This window comes from Rutidosis leptorrhynchoides, chromosome 2, assembly GCF_046630445.1.
Source record: "Rutidosis leptorrhynchoides isolate AG116_Rl617_1_P2 chromosome 2, CSIRO_AGI_Rlap_v1, whole genome shotgun sequence".
In the NCBI taxonomy this organism is placed as follows: Eukaryota; Viridiplantae; Streptophyta; class Magnoliopsida; order Asterales; family Asteraceae; genus Rutidosis; species Rutidosis leptorrhynchoides.
The window spans coordinates 95504740-95513233 of record NC_092334.1 but is presented as its reverse complement, the minus strand read 5'-3'; positions in this window follow the sequence as shown (position 1 = coordinate 95513233).

The following is an 8494-nucleotide window of genomic DNA, read 5'->3' as shown; positions in this document are numbered from 1 at the left end:
GATTAGTTACCATGTGTAGGATTTGTCCTTTGATTTCATAATCTGGTGCATTAATGTCTGGTTTAATAATGGCGTGACCTTGGCCCGTGCGAGTGGCTCTCATTCGGTCTTCCATACTTAGAGGTTCCGTTACTTCCATAATTGAATTTGTTGAATCTGAATCACTAGAGGATTCTGATTTAATGGTTTCTTCCTTGACAATCTCTGGTTGAATGATTTGTGGTTCAGGAGGAATTATTAGTGGTTCGGGATCTCTGAATTGTCCTTGAATATCCTCCGAGTTCTCAATTGTGAGGTCGGGTTCAAAGAATAGATTATCGGAAATTTGAGTTGGAGTACTTGGTCGACTAGATGACGATTCTAAAGAAAAATCAACGGCGACAATATTGGCTAGATGTCTTGATCGAGTTACATGTGGTGAACGTATGAAAGGTGGTGAACGTTTTGCTTAGTGCATTCACAGAATATCCTGTTAGTTATAAAAGATAAAAATTATATAAGTTATCAAATTAATAGACTTTTCTGATTTTGCCCACGTTTCGAATAGCCAATAGATGCAGCAGGTAGCCAGGACCCTTTAAATCGGAAGCCCACAACTCGCCACTAACAAATCCAACTATTACTACGAACTAGAAAATTTTAGATGTCTATCAATTTAACCACTTAAAATAATTTTTCGTTTTAAATTTTTAGAGAAGAAATAGAAAATTTTATGTCCTAAAAACTAGAGCGTCGAGAAATAAGAAAGAAAAAGAGCGCGTCGGAAAACGTCGAAAAATTAAAGGTCGAAAAATAAAAATAAGAAAGAAAAACGTCGAAACTTAAAAGTCTAAAAACTAAATCTAAAAAGTTGTGCCTAAAGGTATTAAAGCTTAAAAGGAATTCTATATCCAAAACAGCAATAACTTAAAAAGTACTAAAATCTTAAAACGGCGTCACAAAATTCTAAAGCACCTAAATCTTAGTCTAAAGAAAAAGCACTTAAGGGATTTTACGGCAAAGCCTAAAAATATAGAAATAAAAATAAACTATGGCTTTTACTATATCTTAAAACTAGTTACGAGCGAAAAATATACAAATAAATGATTAAAATATACAATTTATAAAAAGATAAAAAATAATAAAATTACTTATTTTTATACAAATATTATTTTTATATTATTATTTTATAAAATTATTAATTTATTATATTAATAAAACTAAATATAACTTAAAAATACAAAATAAATAACAACTAAACTAAATTATTATTAAAATAATCCCTAATTAGGTAATTAATAATAATAATAATTAATTAACTTAACCCTAATTCGGCTGTCGTAGGTTTCAGACGTGTCAGACATCACCATGCGGTCGCATGGATTTGAAGCTTCCGGTTCATGATATCGCATGGGCCTGAATTTCGGATCATAAATTGGGCTTCTACAGTACCAGGCCCGATTATTTTTTTTTTTTTTTTCTGTTTTATATTTTTGTAAAATATTTATATAAAACTTATAAATAAGAAAAATTTACTTGTTAGTTTTTTTTATAACTTTTCACAATAAATAGAAATATAAACTTTTTAAATTTAACTAAACTTAAAAATATAGATATATATTTTTCTTTTTCTTTTATATTTTTGATTATATTATATAAAACGTATTTTTATAAAAATGAATTAAAGCTTAATTTTTTTTAATAGCGTTTCGCTTCGACGTTCCCCGGCATCGGCGCCAAAAACTTGATGTGCGCAGAGGTGGTGTATACGAAATAGTTATATTTTACTACGAAATATTACACAAGTTTTATTAATTTACGGATGTGATATACCTAAACCTTGCTACAACACTTATAGGCAGTGTACCTAATCGTAGAGTAGTGTAGTTTTTAGTAAGTCCGGTTCGTTCCACAGGGAGCTAGCTGAGTTTAACGCTATATTTTTAACAACTATATTTATATAAAATATATATAATTATATATAGTAATATTATTATAAAAGGGGGTTTTTACCGTTTAATGATCGGTTTGTCGATTTTATATTTTAAGCGTAAAGATAAATGACGATAATATAAATGACAGAATTTAAATTTTGATAAAGTAAATTGTAGTACTTAAAATGGGTACGATGAAATATGAAATAAAACAATTATGCTTATTTAAACTTCCGTAACCATGATGTTTGACGTTTTGATTTTAATTAATTGTTACCCGGGTTAATTGTCCTTTGTCCTGGTTTATTTGATACCTATTTGGTTTTTGTCCATAATAGTCCATCGGTCATAATTATAAAATGCTCGTCAAATTAACCTTATTTCCGAAGTCAAATATTCCAACTAATTAGGGATTCGAACTGTAACAAAGTTTTAATACTTTGTTTAATGATTACATCAGGTTATCGACTGCGTGTAATTTAAGGTTTTATTACTTTGTTAACAATTACATCAATTATCCTTGTATGTAATCCACCCCTGTTTTAATGAGATATGAATATTCATTTACCCACTTGATCAGAATGAATAATCAATTACCCAACCCGAATAATTAATTAAATGATCGTAAACGATGTCGTATAAACGTCACTAAATAGGACATTCGTAATCAATTTAATAATTATTAGTTTAACTAATTTGAAGATAGGTTCGACAGGTTCTAATGAGTTATTGTTCAATTAGACAATACCCCCTACCTATTAATAGTCAATAGTCCAATGTCCACAAGTGTCGGTCTTTTGTCCAAACCTTAATTATGGTACAAAATCCAATAACCCCGTCTTAATATTTTAGTCCAACATCACGATTACTTTGGCTCAAATAAGCATAATAATAACTTAGTTACGAGACATTAATTTAAAAAGGAAGAACATAGCTTACAGTGGTGATTAATTGCGTAGCGTTACACGGACAGAGTTCCGACTTAAAACTCGTAAAACATTCCTTACAATAACCCAATTATTATTAAACTTAATTTAAAATTAAAATTATAATTAAAAATATAATTATATGTATATTTGAGAGAGACAGAGAGTTGTGAAGGATATATATTGTATATAACTCGTCCGAAAAACTGACTTTTTATAGATCTTGGCCTGCTACAGTAACTCATGCGATCGCATGAGATTTTAGTACAAATCTCGTGCACTCGCATGGGCTCATGCACTCGCATGGGTTTTATGTCTATTTCCCATGCGATCGCATGGCCGTCAGATCCAGCTCACATATTTTTTGTTTGCTAGTTTGTCGACGTTATTTAATATAATATATAATATATAAATAATTTATATAATTATTTAAATATTATATTATATTCTTGTGCATAGTTGAATTGTAATTTTCACTCCGTTGCGTCGCGCGTTCATAGTTGGCTCATGTCCCGGTTCCGGTTTTTCGAACGTCCTTTCGTATAATTTAATATCTTGTACTTTGCGTTTTGCGGCTCGTACTCTTGTAATTTTGAGACGTTTCTCATCAATAAATTGAACCACTTGGATTGTACTTTGTACTTTTTAGCTTTTTGATCATTTGCGTCTTCAAATCGTCGTTTTCTTCTTTTGTCTTCGCACTTATTTATTTAAATGAATATTACATAAAAATAGAACAATTACAACTAAAAGCTTTACATATTGGAAGGATTTTGTACCTAAATATGTGTTCATTTGGAGCACTATCAGATGCCCTCATGGGAAAGTCATTCCTCCATCTCGTGACGCACCTGTTTAGAAGAAGCGCAAAAGACCTGTTGCTTCTTCCTCCTCAAAGCATGCTCGTACTGGTATGCTGCACATTTCCTTCATTACTTTATTTTATTTGTACTTTGGCCCTTCTTTAATTGCTATTATTCTGGCACAGATAATGAGCGCAGTGATAGCGCGAGGAGGAGCGCGGATGGGCCTCATCCGTCTCCCATTCAGATCGACAGTGACTCTTCTGTCAAAAGGCAGCGCTCGAACTCGGCGGGTTCTTGCAAAGGTAAAGGGTTCCAAAGTCCCAGGCCGAGTAACGAGCCTTCCGATGATGAATTCGGCGCGATGAGGGATACCATAATGCATCTCTGTGCCAAGCTTGACAAGGCACAACAAGCAAACAATAAGATTCAGGAACAATTGAATCGCGCTAAGCTTCAGAATAACGATCACGAGGAAACCATTCGCGTGTTATGTGCCCAGTGCGCCGAATCAAAACAGCGACCGAGTTCGGCCGCTCATGAGTTCGAAGTGTTGAAGGCAGGTCTACCACGTATAGTGGATCATGCTTTAAATAGCGCCGCTGTGAATGATCGGTACGAGAATGCTTTGAAAGCTATACAAGATGTCGAGCGCCTTCACTTTTGGGACATCATAAAGGAACACATTCAGGTGCCCACTATTCTTCCCAAGGCTGTTCGAGACTGCCTCATTCCCGGAGCGCGAAAAATTGCTAGGGAGGCTTGCAGGGCGCTATATCATATCCCCATTCCTCGGCTTGAGGAGTTGTCACGAAACCCGCGAGTTTCGGCACAAGAGTTGATAGATTCTAAGTTGTAGTCTTGCTTTGTAATATAGTAATGCGTTGCGACGCGTGTAACATTTTGTATCGTGTGTATTTTTTGCAATAAATTGAAATTGTATTATCGTGTTCTTGCTCCATTACTTGTTAATTATTGTTGTTTTATACTCTTGGTGTGCCGTTGCTAACCTTCGCGTGTGTTGATGTGCACTCAACACACACTTGGGTACCGCGCCTGTAATCGCGTCGTAGAGTCCTCCAAGCGTCAGCTTGGGACTGTGGTCAAGCGTGACCAACGATTTTTTGTTTAGAGTCATGACTTGCAGATCCCTAGGTCTGCTCGGGTGGAACTAGATCAACCCAATGACCATCACTCTTCGGTAATAAGTCTAATCTGTCGCCAAACAGGCTTCTGCCGTGCGGGAGCTAGGGAAAGTCATCCCTTAAGTAGGCAGGAACGCGCTAGTATTTTACTATGCGCGTGCAGTTCAAATCATAAAGCTATTCAGCTCTGAGAGGCACATGAAATCTTAACTAAAAATGACTTAATACTTTAATATAATCGAAAAATGAGTTTACAATAGTGCAGTACACGGTCGACCTATAAAGGCGCGTTTTTTTAGTAATTACATGCAAGTCTAGACAAAGTAGGTGATTGATCACGTCTCCTATTTTCTACATTACATGTAGCATTTTTTAAGCGCGGTAGCATGCCAGGTCAGTTTAATTAGATTTCCCTTAAGCTCTGCCAGTTTGTAAGTTCCGGTGTTACTAATTCCCAGGACCCTGTAGGGTCCTTCCCAATTCGGCCCTAACTTTCCAGTGTTTTGGGCCCTGCTCGCTTGGTTGTCGCGCCACACAAGGTCTCCCACCTTGTACGTTCTTGCCCTTACGCGCTTATCGTAATACTTGGCAATGCGCTGCTTGTTGGCGGCTTCTCTGATGGCCTCCATCTCTCTGCGCTCTTCTACGTAGTTCAGGTTAGTGCGCAATCTTTCGTCATTCTCGCCTTCGCTGTATGACAAGATTCTTTCTGTTGGAACTGTTATTTCCACTAGGATTACCGCCTCTGAGCCGTACACCAGACTGAATGGTGTCTCTCCTGTGCTGTTCTTGTGCGTTATTCTGTGCGCCCATAGGACTTTGGGTAACTCATCTACCCATCCGCTGCGCTTCATCCCCAATCTTGCCTTGATGGCGTGCACAATATCTCTGTTGGTGACCTCACATTGACCATTGGCCTGAGGGTGCGCAACAGAGGTGAAGCGCTGCTTGATATTTAGATCTTGGCACAAGCTACGGAAGGGATTACCTTCGAATTGTGTGCCATTATCGCAAACAATCTCGTTAGGCACGCCGAACCTGCACACAATGCTCTCCTAAAAGAAATCTCTAACTTGCTTACTGGTAATAGTGCGCAATGGCTTTGCTTCCACCCACTTGGTGAAGAAGTCGATGGCTACCACCAGGTATTCGGCATTTCCTGCGCCCTTCGGGAAAGGTCCCACTATATCGATGGCCCATTTACAAAATGGCCACGGTGATACAATAGGTATCATGGGATGTTGAGGCGCTCTGCTGACGGGCACGTGCAACTGACATTCCTGTCAAACTCTGACCCTTTCAGCTGTGTCTGCGTATATTAGAGGCCAATAATACCCTAGCCGCTTAATACGCTTGGTTACTGTCCTCCACCCGGAGTGTAACCCGCAGGATCCTTTGTGAACCTCATCAATGATCATGGCAGCCTCTTTAGGTCCCACGCAGCGCAGAGATGCACCTAAATAGGACTTTCGATATAAAATTTCCCCTCGCAACTCGTAGTTTGGTGCCTTCACCCTGATCTTCATCACTTCCTTCTCTCCCTCGGGCAAAGATCTGGTTCACAGGAATTCTATGATATCTGTCATCCAGGTCGCTTCTTCTTCTTCTTCAACAGATGTGATCGTTGTTTCGGGTTCTGTGGACTTTGTGAAGATTTACTCTACTAATGTTTTCTTTTCGAGGTGATTGAAGGTGAGGGCCGCCAATTTGCTGAGCACATCTGCCTGCTTGTTCTGGCTCCTTGGAATTTGGCTGATTCTGAAGTCGACAAACGCGTCGGCGAGAGAATGAACCAGAGCCAGGTATGATTGCATGTATTTGTCGTTGGCGTCAAAGGTACCGTTTATATGATTGGCGACAAGCTGTGAATCCACGTAAGCTTGCAGCTTTTTGATTCCCAGCTCTCGGGCTATGCGCATTCCTGCTAGCAGCGCTTCATACTCCGCCTCATTGTTTATCACCTTGAAGTTAAATCGTAGCGCATATGTATGCTCTTCTTGATGCGGGCCGATGAGGATTAATCCCACACCGGCACCTTCAGAGCTTGCCGCACCGTCGATATAGAGCTCCCACAGTTCGAGTGGTAGCGCGGGAAGTTGCTCAGGGTCGTCAATTGCAGGCATGTCGGCGGCCGTTTTGGCCAAATATTCAGCCATCACTTGCCCCTTGATAGCACTTCTAGCGCAGTACGAGATCTCATGTTCATCTAGCTCTATGGCCCATTTGGTCAGCCTACCTGATATCTCGGGTTTGTAGAGTAACTGCCGAATAGGTTGATCAGTGAGTACCGTTATCGGATGCGCTTGGAAGTATCTGCGCAGGCGTCGAGTGGTGACGATATGCGCGTACACAAGTTTTTCGATGGGGCGATAATTCAGTTCGCTTCCTGACAGCGCTTTGCTGACGAAGTAAATTGGCATCTGGGCGTCCCCTCGTTCAGCAACTAAGACGGAACTAACAGCCTCCCTAGATACCGCAAAATAAAGTATCAGAGTTTTGCTTGCAATCGGCGCTGTTAGCGTCGGGAGGTCTTTGAGGAGCGCCTTCATCTCCCGGAACGCCTTTTCTGCCTCGTCAGTCCATTTAAAATCTGACTTCTTAGCGCAGTCCTTCAAAATGTTAAAAAACGGTAGTGATCTTTCAGCAGCCTTGGACAAGAATCGTGTTAATACGGATAACTTCCCGTTGAGGCTTTGAACTTGCTTCTTTGTTTTAGGGGAGGGCATTTTTTCAATCGCCTCTATCTTCTTCGGGTTAGCCTTGATTCCGCACGGAGTCACAATGTGCCCCAAAAAGTTCCCTTCTTCTTCTCCAAAGCTGCACTTGGCCGGCTTGAGCTTTATGTTGATGCTTCGCAGCGTGTTAAACGTTTCAAGTATGTTGGCCAACAACTGTTCCTCGGTGTTGCTCTTAATGACGAGGTCAACAACATACGCCTCAAGGTTGCGCCCTATCTGCTTAGCGAATGCTGTATCGATAGTGCGTTGATACGTAGCGCCCGCATTCTTTAATCCAAAGGGCATCTTAGTGTAACAGTAAATCCCTTGGTCCGTGTGGAACGCGGTTTTCTCTTCATCCTCTTCCGCCATTTGTATTTGATGATATCCTTTGTAGGCGTCTAGGAAGCACTTGAACCTAAAACCAGCAAACGACTCTACCTTCCAGTCGATTTCTGGTAAAGGATAGTTATCTTTGGGGCAAGCTTTGTTGATGTCTTTGAAATCAATGCAAAGCCGCCATGTTCCATCTGACTTTGCTACCAGCACAGGATTGGCTACCCATGTCTGATAGTTTACTTTGCGTAATATGTTGGCTTTAACCAGCTTATCCACTTCTCTGCGCAGCCATTCGCTTCTTTCTGGGGCCATTGGCCACTTCTTTTGTTTGATTGGGGTCAAGTTGATGCTGGTGCGGAGGTGATTCTGCGCTATCTCTCATGGTACTCTAGTCATGTCAGCATCGCGCCAAAAAAAACACATCAGAGTTAGCGATGAGGATATTCCTCAGCTATTCCTTAGTCTCCTGTGTGAGGCTTCCCCCTATTTTTACCTTCTGTTCTGGATACTCGGGATAGACTATAACCCACCATTCATGTGCGCCCTTTTCTTCGGGAGTAGAGCTACCCTTATCATTAACAGATGCGCACAAAGCATCCAGTGGCGTTGACCCAAGTGTGGGGACTCCTTGATCAGTCAGGAATCGGACCA